A 7,874-nucleotide genomic window follows, 5' to 3' on the forward strand; every position below is an offset into this window, starting at 1 on the left:
TGATTGACACACAGAATGACCAATGAACACACAGAAAAGACCAACCAATCACCAGACAGGACACTACCACTATAAAGCCCACAGGGCATTAAGACTCTCCCTCTCTCAGGACCCAGCTACTGAGACAGTCAAAGTGCACAAGCTAGTGAGCACTATCACCATGTGGTAGCTAGTAAGTCTGGTCAAGCCAGTAAGAGGTCATCAGTTAGATTAGTAGAGTGTCAACCCACAGCTGAACATGTACAGCAGTCCACTAGTTAAATTAGACAGTGTTGGATCATCTCCTGTGTCAGACGTCTGTTTCTAGCTACACTGCATCCCGTTGCAGTCAACGTCGAACCAACCTGCTTAACACATCAGGGTCCACATGTGGAGTTTCCACATTCTCGCTGTGTCTGCGTGAGTCTCATTCCCAAAACCCAAAGATGTGCAGGGTAAGTGAATTGGCCATGCTAAATTGCCCCTTAATTGGAAAAAAATGAATTGGGTACAATGTTTTTTAAAAATCTGGTGAAGACAGACAGGAGGAACTTTCCTATTTATGGTTACAGTCAAATAGTTTTGCAAGTCAGCTAAGAAACTTTAGCTAATTAAACAGGATAGTTTGATATTTTCCTTGTTAGTTTCTATATTGTAAGAAACATAAAATGAAATAGATTGAAATTTTCTGCAAATCATATTGTTTGCTAGATTATGATAGCATATGGTAACAAAATAAATCTTTGACTTCATCTCCCTAGAGAACTTCCAGAAGAGAGATGTTTGGGGGGTCATATGCAAACTCACAAAAGGAATCTCACTGTTTTGACCCCTCAGGCTAAACCATCCTATGACTGGACATGAGCAGCATCACAAGGATTGTGCTGTCCGTCAATGAAAGAGGCCTGTTGTACTGAATCCAAGATTCAGTATGCTAGTGCATACAAAATATGTAATGGCGTCAGCATGATGGAATTTCACTCTAATATGGACAATATACACTTGGAAGGGCAGCACGGTAGCACAATGGTTAGCACGGTTGCTTCACAGCTCCAGGATCGATTCTCGGCTTGGGTCACTGTCTGTGCTGACTCTGCACATTCTCTCCGTGTCTACGGGTTTCCTCCGGGTGCTCCGGTTTCCTCCCACAGTCCAAAGATGTTCAGGTTAGGTGAATTGGCCATGCTAAATTGTCCTTAGTGTCCAAAAGAAAAAAAGATAGGTGGGGTTACTGGGTTACGGGGATAGGGTGGAGCTTAAGTGGGGTGCTCTTTCCAAGAGCCGCCACAGACTCGATGGGCCAAATGGCCTCCTTCTGCACTGTAAATTCTATGTCTATGTCAAGACAGCCAGCACTAACATCATAGGATGTTCTGCTATCTCCAGAGCTATTGTAGGTTCTCCAGTTTCCATTTACTCTGCCTGGTGCTTTGATTTTATATTTTGTCAGGGCATCCTGGGCCAGTGTGTGGTCAATCCCAGCCCCACTTGACCCAGAATCGCAACACCGGTGAAATAAGATTTTATTTAAAATACCCAAGGTCTTTGGTTAAGCCCAATGATTGGCAGTCACCAGGTTTGTAACTTTAACACAAGTAAAATTTTACTATGTACAGTATTATAATTAAACTGACAGAAAATGTAACGAACCAATACACTTTTCTCAACCTCCCACTCTACCCCCGAAAGGATGGAGCTCCCTGTTAGAATGATCCCTATTGCACACCATTCGTCAGTGACATCCTTCCAACCAGAAAATGACCCATTTAGGTCTACTCTGCTTCTGGTTAGCTTACGAGTCTTTCATCCATGCCAATATGTTAGACACCACACCATGAGCTTTTATTTCCCACAATAAGCTCTGATGTGGGCACTTATCAAATACCTTCTGGAAATCCAAGCAGAGTACATCTACCAGTTCCCCTTTATTTAAAAAAAAAAATAATTTAGAGTACTGAATTCTGTTTTTCAAATTAAGGGATAATTTAGCTTGGCCAATCCACCTACCCTGCACATCTTTGGTTGTGGGGGTGAGGCCCACCCAGACATGGGGAGAATGTGCAAACTCCACACAGACAGGGACCCGGGGCCGGGATCAAAACTGGGTCCTCTGAGCCATCAGGCGGCAGTGCTAACTGTGCCACCATGCCATCCCCAGTTCCCCTTTATAGACAGCACGTTACTTCTTCAAAGAACTCTAATAAATTAGTTACACAACTTCCCATTCACAAACCATATTAACTCCTTAATTACCTTGAATTTTTCCAAGAACCCTGCTATAATGTCTTTAGTAATAGCTTCTAACATTTTACCTATGATGGATATTAATCTAACTTACCTGTTGTTTTCCGCTTTCGGTCTCCTTTTTGAATAAAGGAGTTACATTTGCTTTTTTTCCAATCTATTGGAACCTTCCCCAGAATCCTGTGAATTTTGGAAAATTAAAACCCACGTCTTTTAGGACCCAGGATCCGGGACTGGTCAACCTGCAATTTTCTCAGTACCACTTCCCTAGTAATTTTCTGGAGTTCCTCCCTTCCCTTTCCTGATTTAAAGCTATTTCTGGGATGTTACTCGTATGCTTAATAGTGGGAAGCAAAATACCTGTTCAATTCATCTGCCATCTCCTTATTTTCTCTTATTAATTCCCAAGAGTCACTTTCTTTATGACCAAAGCTCAATTTAATTTTTTCTTTTTTAAATGTCTGAAGGGACTCTAAAATCGGTTTTTATATTTCTAGCTAGCCTTATCTCATACACTAATTTCTCCTTCATTAGAAAATTCTTCAGTTAGCTTTGCCGTTTTTTTATATTCTGTTCAATCTTCTGATCTACCACCCATTCTTGCGACAATTATATGTTTTATGTTTAAAACTATCTTTCCTTTTTTGTTTAAGCTCAGCACGAATGTCGGGTCCTCTGTTTTTTCTTTCTCTTTGGAATGGGTCTATTCTGAAACATCCCTTTAAATGCCTGCCACTGCATCTTTTTACCTATCCCTTAACCCAATTTGCCATTTCAGTTTAGCTCTGCTTTCGTACCCTCAATTGCCCTTTTTTATGTTTACAATATAAGTCTTGGAACCACTCTTCTCACCTTCAAACTGAATGTAGAATTCAAAGATTGCTAATATCTAGGGCATCTTCACTATGAGCCCATTAATTAATCCTATCTTGTTGCATAATACCTGGTCTAGGATAGCCTGCTGTCTGGTTGGCTCCAGAACATGCTGGTCTAAGAAACTATCCGAAATGCAATCTATGAACTCCTCATCAAGGCCACTTTGCCCATCTGATTTTTCCAGTCCACGTGTAAATTTCTACCATATTTACAGCCATAATCAGACAACCTCCCATTATCTCTTCCTTTATATTTCATCATGCCATGTTACTACTGTTAGGGAGTTTGTACATCACTCCCACATGTGACTCTTCCTTTATAATTTTTCATTTCAATCCAAACTGCTTCTATATTCTAGTTTCCTGAACTTGGGTCTTGCTAGAAGCATAATTTATATTATAGCGATCACTCCACCTTTTCCTAGTGTATTGTTTTGCAACTTTTGAGTTCCTCACTTCCTGTCCTCGACCATTAAACATTCATGGATCAAAATAATGATGACGACAAAGTAAACAAAATGGGAAATAAGGGAATCAACATTGTTATGGGCCAGGGTTTAGAGAACCTCAAAGTGTATCATGGAGTTCACCTGACCCACAACTTTTGATAGATTGTGGTTATGGGGAGCACAAGGGCCTACTTTACAGGTGTGATGCAAACAGAGAGCTAAAGTACTTTTAAATTAAAACAATGTTTATTTATGAAATCAGTAAACACTTTATAAACCCACAGTAAACATCTTAACAACAACACCAATCATCCCCACAGTTACAATATTCTATAAGTAACTTAAGTAACTCTTAATCTTTCCTTGCAACATCCATAAGACAAAAGATCCTTTTTAAAAACACAGATCAGGTTTAAATTCTCTACTGAGAGCAGTTATCACTTTGAAATCACCCAAATGATCTGGCGACAGTCTTTAGATTGCAGAGCGATCGTTGTACAGCTGCTTGCTTTTTCTGCAGCTATCCAGTTCTCAAAACGAAACTAAAAACACACTGTAGCGGCCTGCTCAAAATCGAAAGTGAAAGACAGCCAGCCCAGTACCACCCACACTCTGACATCACTGCAGCTATTCGATAAATACCCATTTCTTAAAAAGGTACATCCACTACAGTTATTTAATCAACACCCAGTTCTTAAAGGTACTCTCACATGACAACATGAAAGGCATGTTCACCCGTCATATCTGCACCATCTCTCCAAACGAGCATCATAACTTTTGTGCCATTCCCCTGCACATTAATAATCATCTAATGTCCTATTGAATACCTCGATTGAACCTGCCTTCACCACACTTCCAGGCAGTGCATTTCAGACCAAAAAACTCGTGTGAAAATGTTTTTTCCTCACATCAGATTTCCTTCTTTTACAAATAAATTTAAATCAATTTCTCCCCATCTACTAAGTCAGCCCCTCATGACGTTAAACATCTCTATCAAATCTCCTTTTAGCCTTATTCTTTCCAAGGAAAGAGTGCAGCAGTGATTTATAAGAATGGATCCAGGGATGAGAAACTTCAGCTTTGAGGATAAATTGGAGAGGTTGGGATTGTTCTCCTTGGAGAGAAGAAAGCCATCACCATTGGGCTCGTCAAGTGCCTGGTTAGTGGGGGTGGGGGTGGGGGTGGGGGGGTGTCACCGTGCAAGAGCATTCCCCCATTTGGCCTCCAGCTCCTTTATCCACCCCTTTACCCTTTCCGCTGTTGCTGCCCAGGGATAATATTGCAGATGTGGAAAGGCTAGGCCCCCATGCTTCTGGTTCTATGCAGGACCCTTTGGGGGATCTGGGCCCCTCCCCCCACCCACATAAATACCATGATCAATTTTTCCACTGAGTTGGAGAAGGTCTTGGGGATAACAAAGAACAAAGAAAATTACAGCACAGGAACAGGCCCTTCAGCCCTCCCAGCCTGCGCCGATCCAGATCCTTTATCTAAACCTGTCCCCTATTTTCCAAGCTGTACTTCACTCTGTTCCCCGTCCGTTCATATATCTGTCTAGATGCATCTTAAATGATGCTATCGTGCCCGCCTCTACCACCTCCACTGGCAAAGCGTTCCAGGCACCCACCACCCTCTGCGTAAAAAACTTTCCACGCACATCTCCCTTAAACTTTCCCCCACACACCATGGATCTGAACTGAAAAAGGAAACTGAGCAGTAATTTCCTCTTGATCATCTGCACCCTCCCTACCAGGGAGAGCGAGATGTGGAGATGCCGGCGTTGGACTTGGGTGAGCACAGTAAGAAGTCTTACAACACCAGGTTAAAGTCCAACAGGTTTGTTTCAAACACGAGCTTTCGGAGCACTGCTCCTTCCTCAGGTGAATGGAGAGGTATGTTCCAGAAACATTTATATAGACAAAGTCAGAGATGCCAGACAATGCTTGGAATGCGAGCATTTGCAGTTAATCAAATCATTACAGATCCAGAGATAGGAGGTGATCCCAGGTTAAAGAGGTGTGAATTGTCTCAAGCCAGGACAGTTGGTAGGATTTTGCAAGTCCAGGCCAGATGGTGGGGGGCGAATGTAATGCGACATGAATCCAAGATCCCGGTTGAGGCCGCACTCATGCGTGCGGAACTTGGCTATAAGTTTCTGCTCGGCAACTCTGCGTTGTCGCGTGTCCTGAAGACCGCCTTGGAGAACGCTTACCCGGAGATCAGAGGCTGAATGCCCTTGACTGCTGAAGTGTTCACCGACTGGAAGGGAACATTCCTGCCTGGTGATTGTCACATGATGCCCGTTCATTCGTTGTCGCAGTGTCTGCATGGTCTCGCCAATGTACCACGCTTCGGGACATCCTTTCCTGCAGTGTTTGAGGTAGACTACATTGGTCGCGTCGCACGAGTATGTGCCGCGTACCTGGTGGGTGGTGTTTCCATGTGTAATGGTAGTATCCATGTCGATGATCTGGCATGTCTTGCAGAGATTGCCCTGGCAGGGTTGTGTGATGTTGTGGTCCTGTTCTGAAGGCTGGGTAATTTGCTGCAAAGAATGGTTTGTTTGAGGTTGCGCGGTTGTTTGAAGGGTGTGGGGATGACCTTGGCAAGATGTTCATCTTCATCGATGATGTGTTGAAGGCTGCGAAGAAGATGTAGTAGTTTCTCCGCCCCAGGAAAGTACTGGACGATGAAGGGTACTCTGTCGGTTGTGTCCAGTGTTTGTCTTCCGAGGAGGTCGGTGCGGTTTTTTGCTGTGGCGCGTTGGAACTGTCGATCAATGAGTCGAGCGCCATATCCCGTTTGTACGAGGGCATCTTTCAGTGTCTGTAGAAGTCTGTTACGCTCCTCCTCGTCTGAGCAGATCCTGTGTATACGGAGGGCTTGTCCATAGGGGATGGATTATTTGTGTTTCGGGGATGGATTATTTGTGTTTCTGGTGAAAACTGGAGAAGTGGAGCATCGTGAGGTTATCTGTGGGCTTGTGGTAAAGCGAAGTGCTGAGGTGACCGTCCTTGATGGAGATGAGTGTCCAAGAATGTAACTGAATTTGGAGAATAGTCCATGGTGAGTCTGATGGTGGGGTGGAACATCGTGTAGTCGTTTCAGCGATTCTTCGCTGTGGGTCCAAAGGAAAAAAAAATGTAATCGATGTAAATGGTGTATAACGTCGGTTTTGCGGTGAGAAGGTTTGTTCAAACTTTTGCATGTAGATGTTGGCATATTGAGGTGCGAATTTGGTCCCCCTGGCTGTTCCGTGCATCTGGATGAAGAGTTTGTTGTCGAAGGTGAAGACGTTGTGATCTAGAATGAAGCAGATGAGTTGCAGAATTGTGTCTGGAGATTGGTAGTTGTCGGTGTTGAGGACTGAGGCTGTTGAGGCAATGCCGTCGTCATGGGAGATGCTGGTATAGAGTGCCGAGACATCCATTGTGACGAGGAATGTTCCTGGTTCAACTGGTCCATGGGTGCTGAGTTTCTGTAGGAAGTCCGTCGTGTCGCGACAGAAGCTGGGTGTACCTTGTATGATGGGTTTCAAGATGCCCTTGATGTGGCCAGAGAGGTTCTCACATAGGGTCCCATTGCCTGAAATGATAGGACGGCCTGGTATGTTGGCCTTGTGTATTTTCGGGAGGCAGTAGAGATCTCCAATGCAGGGATTACATGGGATGAGAGCATGTAGGGTGCTCTGAAGGTCTGTGAGAGTGGGAGAGTGAGAGTATGTCCCACCTCTGCAGGTCCTTTTTGATTTCCTCCACCAGACTGGTCAGGTTCCACTTGTGGATCAGTGTCTAGTCATGGGTGATTTGCATCCCCAGGTAGTGGAATTTGTTTTGGGCCTATTTAAATGTGAGAGCCCGAAAATCTGCCTCTCCCCCTTGCAGGTTCACTGGAAAGATCTTACTTTTCCTCAGGTGAGTTTGTAATCCGAGATAGATCCAAACTCTTGAGCGCCATGATTCACTCTATGCTGCTTTGTGGGTCTGCAACATAGAGGAGCAGGACATCCACATAGAGCGAGACTCTTGTGCTGTCGGTCTCCTCCTCTCCGGATCCCCTTCAAGTTTTTTGAGCGTGATTGCTAGTGGTTTGATTGCTGGGGAGTACAGCAGCGGAATAGTGAGCATTCCTGCCTTGTGCCTCTGTACAGCTGGAAGTACATAGAGTTGGTGGTGTTCGTCCATATGTCGCCAGGAGAGTGCAGTACAGGAGTTGCACCCAGGTAGTGAACCTCGATCCAAGCCCAAACCGCTCCAGTGGGTACCTCCATTCGACTCTGCCAAAGGCCTTTTCTGCTTCCAGGGGACAATCACCTCGGATGTTCTCT

The sequence above is a fragment of the Scyliorhinus canicula genome, chromosome 14, assembly GCF_902713615.1.
Source record: "Scyliorhinus canicula chromosome 14, sScyCan1.1, whole genome shotgun sequence".
NCBI classification, from domain to species: domain Eukaryota; kingdom Metazoa; phylum Chordata; class Chondrichthyes; order Carcharhiniformes; family Scyliorhinidae; genus Scyliorhinus; species Scyliorhinus canicula.